The sequence below is a fragment of the Callithrix jacchus genome, chromosome 6, assembly GCF_049354715.1.
Source record: "Callithrix jacchus isolate 240 chromosome 6, calJac240_pri, whole genome shotgun sequence".
Classification (NCBI taxonomy): Eukaryota; Metazoa; Chordata; class Mammalia; order Primates; family Cebidae; genus Callithrix; species Callithrix jacchus.
In genome coordinates, this window is record NC_133507.1 from 87,589,694 (window position 1) to 87,599,839 (window position 10,146).

The window sequence follows — 10,146 nt, forward strand, 5'->3', positions numbered from 1 at the left end:
AAAACCTGATCAGTTTTTGTTCTGGTAGATATTATGCTCTTGAGAGACAGAACGGCCATACAAAATAGATGATAGAAAATGCTAATATAATGCATATTATGACCAAAGGAGCAGGTCATAGGCAGAAGCAGGTGACAGTGACTAAGATGTTACTTTATGTGTGGTGGTCAGAAAAACATTTGACTCAGTTTCTATTTAATTGTACTTATTTTTCTATTGTCAAAGAAACAGATGTACCTATTTGTTTTTCTATTTTCAGAAAGGATTATATTAACTCTGGCTCCTGAAGAGGTAGCTTCACTGACTTAAGAGTTGATGCTATATATTTGAGCTTTTCTAGATAGTTAATTCAAAAGTTGCTATTTTGAACTTCATTGCCACAGCACTGGTAAAAAGATTACTAAATGCAGTGTGCTATGCAGATTACTATTTTGTATATAAAAAGCCATGCAAAAATTCCACAACCATGTTTGAGACACTAAGTGAATTTACAGAATTACTTCTACCAGATAGTGTTATTTCCTAATCAATTGTTTTTATTTTTGCATTAGAGACCAATAAAATAAGCATTTTGGTGTCAACTAATGTTTTCCTGCAAGTCAATGTCACAATTAGACCTCTTAATTATGACTCAATGCACTTCGATGATATCACAGCCTCTAAAGCTAATTTAATCTTACTTCTGATTAAAAGAAAAACTATCACTTTAAAGCACATTGTGTACTTCATGCCTCTGAAGCACCATTCAATCTTAGATACAGTGTTAATTCTGAAAAAGATTAAAACTAAAATTCAATGCTTATTGTCACTTACATTTGTATTTTATATGTGTATACTAAAAGAGCTTTTTAAGGGCTATATCTTTATCAACCTTATGCAAGCATGTGGAAAAGAATAGTTAAAAACAGGTTGAGTTTTTCCTACAAATTTTATGTAATTAGACTATAAATATTCTGAGTAATTTTTCAGTTCAGCAATCAAAACTTCAATGTTTCATCTTCAAAAACATTGATAATATAGTATTTCCTAAAATCATACATAGAAGAACACTTTAGTAATAGGTTCTTAAGACAACTTTATAATTATGATGATCTAGCTTACTTTTAAATGCCACATCAAGATTTTTATTAAATATTGTCTTTCAATTTCTTTACTTATAGTATCTAAGAATTTTTTTAGATCACAAAATTATCTCTGGGCCTTCCTAAAAGCTACTGCTACCTTTTCTACAAGTTTTGATCTGGCATTTTGATGGTTGCCCATACATAAGTAATGACAATTATCCTCACTGGCTGGTTGCTGTTGGGAGACACTATTGATTTAATCACATCAAATTTCAAAGGTGTTAAAATGAGGAAAAAAGATCAGTGTCTCATGAGTGATGAAACAGTAGCATAGTGAGAATATTCAAGTTTCTCTAGTTTAACAGGGGACTTTAAGTTCTTATCATTTATGGTCAAGTATTAAAATCAAAGTCCAAAATGTTATATTAATACATTAGCTTTTTTATAAAAAGACATTCATTTTAGGATCAAAATAAAATATCCACATATTCTAGTTTTTCTTTTTGTTCCATAAGTTAAATTAATATAGACCATGATGCTTTTCTCTAAAACTTCAGATTCCTTATTTGTACTAATATAACTACATTCTCTGGAGTAAAATATCCCTGTGAAATCCATAGGATATTCTACAGCAAATACTATGGACTTTACACTCAAAACAGATCTTGATGGGAACATTTCTCATCATCTCTCTGTTACTACACTGGTCCAAACCACCATATTCTATTGTCTATATTACTGTAGAATCCTAACAATTCTTACCATTTCTACCTTGGCTCTGTTTTGCTCTATTCTCAACACAGCACCCAAAGATATCCAAATAATTTTTTTGCCTAAGACTCAGCAACTGCTTCCCATTTAACTCAGGGTATGATTCAAAACCTGTAACAACTTTTAACAATCCTTGTGCCTACATTTCATTCCCAATTACTCCCTCAAATTTATATCTTACCTTTTGCTGTATTTTTAATATCATCTACTATCATCTAACATTTTTACGTATTATACTACAATTATACTATAATTATACTATAATTTCCACATGGAAAGATTCTCTTGTTTTGTTTACTGATATATTCCCATTATGCAGAGCAGAGAGGGGTGCATGGTAACTATCTAGTACTCAGCTAACAAGCAAATTCATCTTGCCAAGCTAAGCACATACTTTTCTTGGGGGGATAGATCAAAACTATAAGATGTAGGTAAACAGATTCAAAAGAAGAGCAGTTATTTGTATGTTTCATACCATGATAATCCAGTGCATCTATTTCCATGAAGAGATACCATACACTACATTTAGAGTCCAGCCTGTGTGATTCAAGCTTTTACTTTCCTGAAAATGCTGTCTAAATCTTACTTTTATTTTCATTTTTTAAATTTTGGTGACACAAGCAATACTTTATTGCATTGGTCTTTTAAATAACGAGAATGTGAGATTGGAATTGAGGGAATGTGTTCTTTTTCCGGGTCAATGAGGGGTCATAGCTTTAAAGGCAATAATTTTCTGGTGCCAAGCCCCCTCCCATCTCTCTCTATTTGGGAGATTGAACGGTTTATGTTTGAATTTTGCAGGCTTGGGAAGAAACTAAAAGTCAATCACTCCTGCGGAAGTTCTAAGGAACTCCTTTCATTGGCCCAGGGTCTTGGAGAAGGTGGGGGTTTCTCCCAGGATAAAAGTCCGTGCTCTTTCACCTGCCCCGGATTTCCAGCTTTCTGGAATCCCCTCCCATACGGTAGGAGCTCCCTCCTGGATTTCCTCTCTGCAATCCCCTTCCACAGTCTTTGTGGAAGTCCTTCTCTTCTTCTCCTTTCTTTCTCTTTTCTCTACCTAAATAAAATTACCTTTCTGCAACACTTTTTGAGTCCGATATTATACTTTTGCGAGCATCTGGTGCAGCTGAAGCAGTCCCACCGCTTATTCTTTAAGAGTTTGGAGACCAAGAACCCACAACATCCGAGAAGAAACCCTGTTACAGAAGGTTGAGGTCATTTTGACAACTCTCTTCCACTTTCTCCATCCTTGCCTGATTTGTGCATTCCCTTATGGGAAAACAAAGAGACAGTTTATATTTCCAAATATATGCAAGAACATTTATAAAATTTGTGGTGCAGGTTTTTGATTTTACATAATTAAGAGTATGGTGTGTGTTTATTTTATAATTTTCTTTTTTTCCACTCAAATATGTTTTTAATCTGCCTATGTTAACCCATATATAGCCATACACTTTTTATTGATTGATTCTTTCTTGTGCTTTGCAAACATTACGGTTTTTTTTTTTTACAGTATAAAGGTTTGGGGCAACCCTGTGTTGAGCAAGTTTAAGAGTGCCATTTTTCCAGCAGCATGTGCTCACTTCCTGTCTCTGTTACATTTTAGTAATTCTGTCAGTATTTCTATTTTAAAAGTTACTAGTATTATCTATTGTAGTGATCTGTGAGCAATGATCTTTGACGTCACTCTTTTCATTGTTTTGGGGGTGCCACAAACCATACTTATATGAAATGATGAACTTAATCAATAAATATTGTTTGTGTTCTGACTGTTCCAGCCATTGGCCACTCTCCTATCTCTCTCCTCCTCCTCAGGCTACCCTATTCATGGAGACACAGAACATTGAAATTAGGCCCACTAGAACCTTACAATGGCCTCTGAGTGTTTAAGTGGAAGAAGAGTTTCTTGTCTCTTATCTTACGTAAAGAGCCAGAAATTATTAGGCTAAGTGAAGAAGGCGTGTTGAAAGCAGAGACAGGGAGAAAGCTGGATTTCCTGCATCAATTTTAGCCACGTTGTTAGTGCAAAGAAAACATTCTTGAAGGAAATTAGAAGTGCTACTCCAGTGAACACAGGAATGGCAGAAAGAAAACAGTCTTCTTGCTGATATGAAAAAAATTTTAGTGTTCTGGATAGAGCAGGAAACCAACAACATTCCCTTAAGCCAAAGCCTAATCCCGAGAAAGGCCCTAACACTCTTCAGTTCTATGAAGGCTGAGAGAGGTAAGAAAGCTGCAGATGAAAAGTTTGAACCTAGCAGAAGTTGGAGTCATGAGGTTTAAGGAAAGAAGCCATCTCCATTACGCAAAAGTACAAGGTGGGGCAAGTGTTGATGTAGAAGCTGCAACAAATTATTCAGAAGATCTAGTTAAGATAATTGATAAAGGTGGTTACACTAAAAAAACAGAATTTCAGTGTAGATGAAATAACCTTTTATTGGAAGAAGATGCCATCTAAAACTTTCAAAGCTATAGGGGAGAAGTCAATGCCTGGCTTTGAAATTTCAAAAACAGGTGGACTCTCTTTTTGGAGGTTAATGCAGTAGATGACTTTAAGTCGAAGCCAATGCTCATTTACCACTCCAAATATCCTAGGGCCCTCAAGAATTATGCTAAATCTACTCTACCTGTGTTCTATAAATGAAATAACAAAGCCTGGATGACAGCACATCTGTTTACAGCATGGTTTACTGAATATTTTGAGTCCATTGTTGAGACATTGCTTACATAAAAAGATTGGTGTCAACATATTACCACTCATTGACATGCACTTGATCATCCAAGGGCTTTGAGAGAGATGCACTAGGAGATTCATGCTTTCATTCATGCTAATGTAACCATCCTACAGTCCATGGATCAAAGAGTAATTTTTTTTTTTTTTCACCAAAGGGAGTACCTGCAACCATCCAGGAGTAATTTTGACTTTCAAGTTTCATTATTTAAGAAATACATTTTGGAAGGCAATAGCTGCCATAGAGAGTGATTTCTCTGATGGACCAGGCAAAATAATTTGAAAACCTTCTGGAAAGGATCCACCATTCTAGATGCCATCAAGAACATGATGTGTGGCTTGAGATCAAAATAACACATTAACAGGAGTTTCAAAGTCAATTTCAATCATCATGAATGACTTTTCAAGCCTTCAATGGAGGAAGTTACTGTAGATGTAGTGGAAATAGCAAGAGAACTAGAACTGAAAGTGAAGTCTGAAGATGTGACTGAATTGCTGCAATCTCATAATAAACTTTAATGGATGAGGAATTACTATTTAAGGATGAGCAACGAAAGTGATTTCTTGAGACAGAATCTCCTCATCCTCAAGATGCTCTAAACAGTGTTTAAATGACAGTAGATTTAGAATAGTCTGTAAGTTTAGTTAACAAAGCATTTTAAGAGAAGCTCTACTTGTGGGTAAAATGCTATCAAACAGCACCATATGCTACAAAGAAATCCCTTGTAAAAGGAAGAGTCAATTGATACGGTATTGTTGTCTTAGTTTTATTTTATTTCATATTTTATTTTATTTTCTTAGTGATAGGGTCATGCTCTTTTGCCTAGGCTGGAATGCAGAGCCCAATCATGGCTCACTGCAGCCTCAACCTCCCGGGCTCAAGTAATACTTCCACCGTGGTGTTTTATTTTAAGAAATTGCCATAGCCATTCCAACCATTAGCGACTAGCACCTGGTCAGTCAGCAGTCATCAACGTTGAAGCAAGACCTTTTGCCAGCAAAAAGATTACAACTCACTGAAGGGCTCAAATGATAGTAAGCATTTTTTAGCAATAAAATATTTTAAATTAATGTGTGCATTTTTTAGACATAATTTTGCACACTTAATAGACTGCAATACATTACAAATGTAACTTTTTTATGTACTGGGAAACCAAAATATTTGTATAACTTGCTGTATTGCAATGATTTCGAACTGAACCCACAATATCTCTGAGGTATGTCTGCAGGTCTAGTTTATGCTTCAAAGCTTCTGTGTATTATTCTATCAAATGAACAAACTAGATTTAATTGTTTTTGTAGTGTTAGGATTTCTGTTTGTTTTAATTTTTAGGTTTTGGAAAGCATGTCTTCATTAAACACCCTAATATGTCTCCATATGCATGCATGCATGCATTTGCTCCTTCTGTCTTAAATACTTAAAATTAGAATTTCTGATGCAATTAAAAAAAAAAGAAAAAAAATAGAATTTCTGTCTCTCAGTGTGTGCACATTTTTACTATTAACACTTACTGCCAAATGTCTTCTCCATCAGTGTTCCACTGGTTTACTTTCCTGTCAGCTATGAAAGAAACCACTATTTCCCCAGAATTTGTCAGGTCGTTATTGGCATATTAATATTATTTTCAACTGTTTACACTATTATGGGTGATAAAGTAATATATTATTGTTTTTACAAATTTAAATTTCTATAATTGCTACTGATAATATATATTCATAAATGAGGAATCATTTGAAATCCATCTACAAACTGCTTACTTTGCTGATGTATTCTTTGCTGATATATTCTCTAGATCCACTTTTATCTTCATGTTTTAGCAATTATATGTACAGATAAGCGTCATTGTCTAAAGTATTATTTTTAAAATTATTTTTGTCTTCTCAAAATATTTAAATTTGTTTCAAATTTATGAGTCTTTTGACACAAGCACATTTAGTAAAACTCATTTTATAACAAACGAGAATGACGAAAAATTCAGGATGGTGCTAAAATCAAGTAGGAGCACACAGGTATGAAATGTTCTTGTGATTACATTGTCGATAAGTTCAGGAATTGTTTTTTAATCTATTTATTTTTATATGTACTAAATTTTTATAGTATTTTTTAAAACTTATTGTTTTCAAACTCTTGATTAAGATTTTAGTTTTCAATTTTTTCAAGCACCTTCTAATCCTCACTGCTTTCTTTCTGTTATTTGATGCCAAATTAAGGTCATATCTCTGTCTTGTTTTGCTGTTTCTCTCTGTCTTTACCAAAACATACAATCTTCTCTCTACATTTTCTTTTGCACGCATCTGCTCTCAATAATGTGTTTCATTTGGCTGTAATATTCCCAAAACAAATATATTTTTGTCTCACTTTCTATGGTTTACTTTAGCAGTTCATCATTGAAAGAGGAAGCAGAGAAGCAAAGATAGTGAACTGTAGCAGGAAAATTTTGAACAGAAATCAAGGAAGTTACTTTTTGCCTTATGAGTGTTTAACAAAGGTCAAAGATTAAGTCTTCATAGCCTTAGAAGTTTGGTATTTCCGTGTATATAAAATGAGTCCTGTCTCTTCCATTTCTGTTTCAACCACTTTTTAACTGCCTGGGAACTCTGTGTGTGACTTCTTCTCTGTGCTAGATTGCTTAAATCAGTTTCTTTAAGGCAAAATATATGTTCTCAGATTGTAATCTATTGAAGGACAAAGGACACATCCTGTAGTTTTCTTTGTTCAGTGCCGGGGACAGCATTAGGATGATGTGGATTTTATTTGATTCCTACTTCTTCAGAGTAAATAGTGGTTATTAAATCACCAGAAATTTATCTTCTACTATGATGTACTCTAATACTAAGGCCTTTATTTTACTGGAAAATATTTGGAACAAGCAATGCTTTAAATCTCACTGCTGCCTTTATGAATTGAATACTAACATAGCATGTAAGGATGTTAGAAAAACACTTTATGAACATCACATAACATTATCCAGTATTTATTAGCCATATTGTGCTGGGATTCCCAGGAAGTTATTTAGCTATCAAACTGTTCTAAAAACAATACTTATACTATTTTAAAATCTAAAACACAATATAAGAGAAATTCAAACACTCCACTTTTTTTGAGGGGTCTTATGAAAAAGTGTTTTTCTATGTATTCAGATCTGATCCCTCTGGAAAAAAATTGAAAGCACACATTTCTTGTGTGTTCTAATTTATGACTTACTCATATATGAAAAATAATTTTTTATATTAATAGAAGTAATTTCTATTAACAAAAATTCTAATCTTGGATGAAAGGCAGTCTATGCTTAATTAATTTCCCTAATGGAACCAAAGATGAGAAGGATCCTAGGATGTACTAAGGAGGTTAATCATTTCTTTTCTATCCCATATTTTTCTGTTTTATTTAAAAGAAATTTCTTCAAAATCCATCCCAGCCCTACCCCATGGTTCACAAAAATGACTATGTTTTATATGAAATAAGTGATCTACTTTCATATACTTCATTAGTACTAGAGGCAAGACCTAGAGCAGTGGTTCTCAAAGTTTAACATGCATTAGGATCACCTGAAAGGTTTAAGACACAGATTTCTGACAGCCGTATTGGAGGTTCTAATTCAGTAGGTCTGGGCTGGGCCTGTGAATTTGCATCTTAAACGCATTAGCAAGTGTTGCTACTTTTACAGGTACAAAAATTGCACTTTGGGAATCACTGACCTAGAAAAGTTTTGAGCTTGGGCTCTTAGTAAAGGTTAATAAGATTCCCTTTACTAAGAATTTGGAATTAGAAAATGTTATCAGTTATCTTTGTGTAGTATCTCTAAATTTGGGGCTAAGGTGGCCACATTGGGTCATGGACAATTAGAGAAAGCAATTTTGCAGAGTAAGGAATAAATCAGATATTCATCAAACAAAGTAAAGAGCAAAGGAAATCCAGAAAAGAGAAATGGAGAAAGCAACTCTTCAGGTAATTTGCTAATTTCTATTTCCAATCATTTGATATGTCTGCTTAAAATTCTTCTATTTGGGTTCTGAAAGATACCCTTCGGTAACTTTCTAATAAATGCCAATGTTTTCATCGTGAAGTATTTTGCAAGGCACAGAATCTCATTTTAAAAATTGCTGAATAAGAAAAGAATAAAAAAATATTTTTGGACTAATCTTATATATGAAATGGTAGATTTATACATATATTTCAACATATGTATATTATGTTGAAATTTATAAAACATAAATTCTGCTAGTGTTTATGATGACTATGGCAAAGGCCAAGGATCTTCACTGATGAACCTATCCAAAATAGCATATGCATTATGTTGCTGATTCATTCGTTTATATTGTATTAGAGTGAGATCAAGGACCTTTGTTTGATTTATACTGTATTCTCCACACTTTAAATAATAATTGTTGGGAAAAACAACAAAGGAGAGAGGACTTGCAGAGTGCCTACATAAATTGGTTGTGAGTAACATATAAACAGGGAACAACAAACTGCAAAAGTCTGCAGGAGGCCTCTGAGGAGGAAGTCCTCTTCATGCCTCAGGATCCGTGCAAAGTGACCTCCGCTCCATTATCATAAACATTGTGCTCAAGGACGTAAAACCCCTTTGTAGCACTATGTGGTAGCAGACTTGTAGGCTCCTTTTAAGGCCCGCATTCCACCAGGTGCACATAGATAATAGGTTAAAGATAACCACATGTTCGGTTGAGGTCTATCTATCCCTATGGAGCTTTTCCTGTAGCCTGCAGGTCGTTGGAAATGCCTCATAGAGTCTACCTTACTCACAGGACTATTGTTAGATCTGTGGAAAGGAATGGAAAGACAGCTGCTGAAAGTTTAAAAATGACAGTTACTACATGTCTGAAAGACCTGATAATTTACTTTTTTACCTTAGGTATTGGCATATTTCCGTACCTGTACTATTCTTGAATGTGACTGCTTAGGAATGAATATGATTTGAACTCATTCATGTTGAAAGGGTGTTAAATTGAGAACCAGGCAGATCCACGACCTACAATAAAAAGTTCAATTTCTAGGACCCTAAAATAAATTGGTTGAAGAAAGTAGATCCCAAAGATTCTTGGTGAATTTTGAAGTCTTCATCAGTATATCCGTATTAAAAGGAGATGACAGAAGCCAAAATAAATTAATGGGCTGACAGGACAACTGGATTAAAGTAATCATCAGCTTCGTTAAAAAGGGCTAACTTGCAGCTCTTTAGAGGATCTGTAGTGACTTTGATGGACAGTGGAAGAAATCACAACATGGAATTCCGTGATTAAAAATTTATTGACTTTAAATATACACAATTTTAAAAAAAAGATAACCACATGTTCTTGTTTTGTGAAACTCCCAAACTGCCACTGTTATCAGTCCTTAGAACGATACACCAGTTCCAGCTCACCGATTCACTTCCGACTCACTGATTCATTCCATCATCACTCCACTCCTACTATATAGATCAAAGTGATCGTAATCAATAAATAGTGTGGATGATCAGAGCTCGGGGTCTTCACTGTTTCCTCCAGAGTAATAAAGTGCTGGTCCCCTGGGTCCCACTTTCTCTCTTAATCTGTCTTTTTCTCGTTCCTTTGTTG

General features: G+C 34.3%; 1 non-coding gene across 1 annotated transcript; it reads left to right on the plus strand.

Moving 5' to 3' along the window:
• The first annotated feature begins 9,252 nt into the window (after window positions 1-9,252).
• LOC118155134 (small nucleolar RNA SNORA18) lies at window positions 9,253-9,376 on the plus strand. The gene has a single exon (XR_004745357.1). It is a non-coding gene; the product is annotated as a small nucleolar RNA SNORA18 (small nucleolar RNA).
• Window positions 9,377-10,146: the final 770 nt, after the last annotated feature.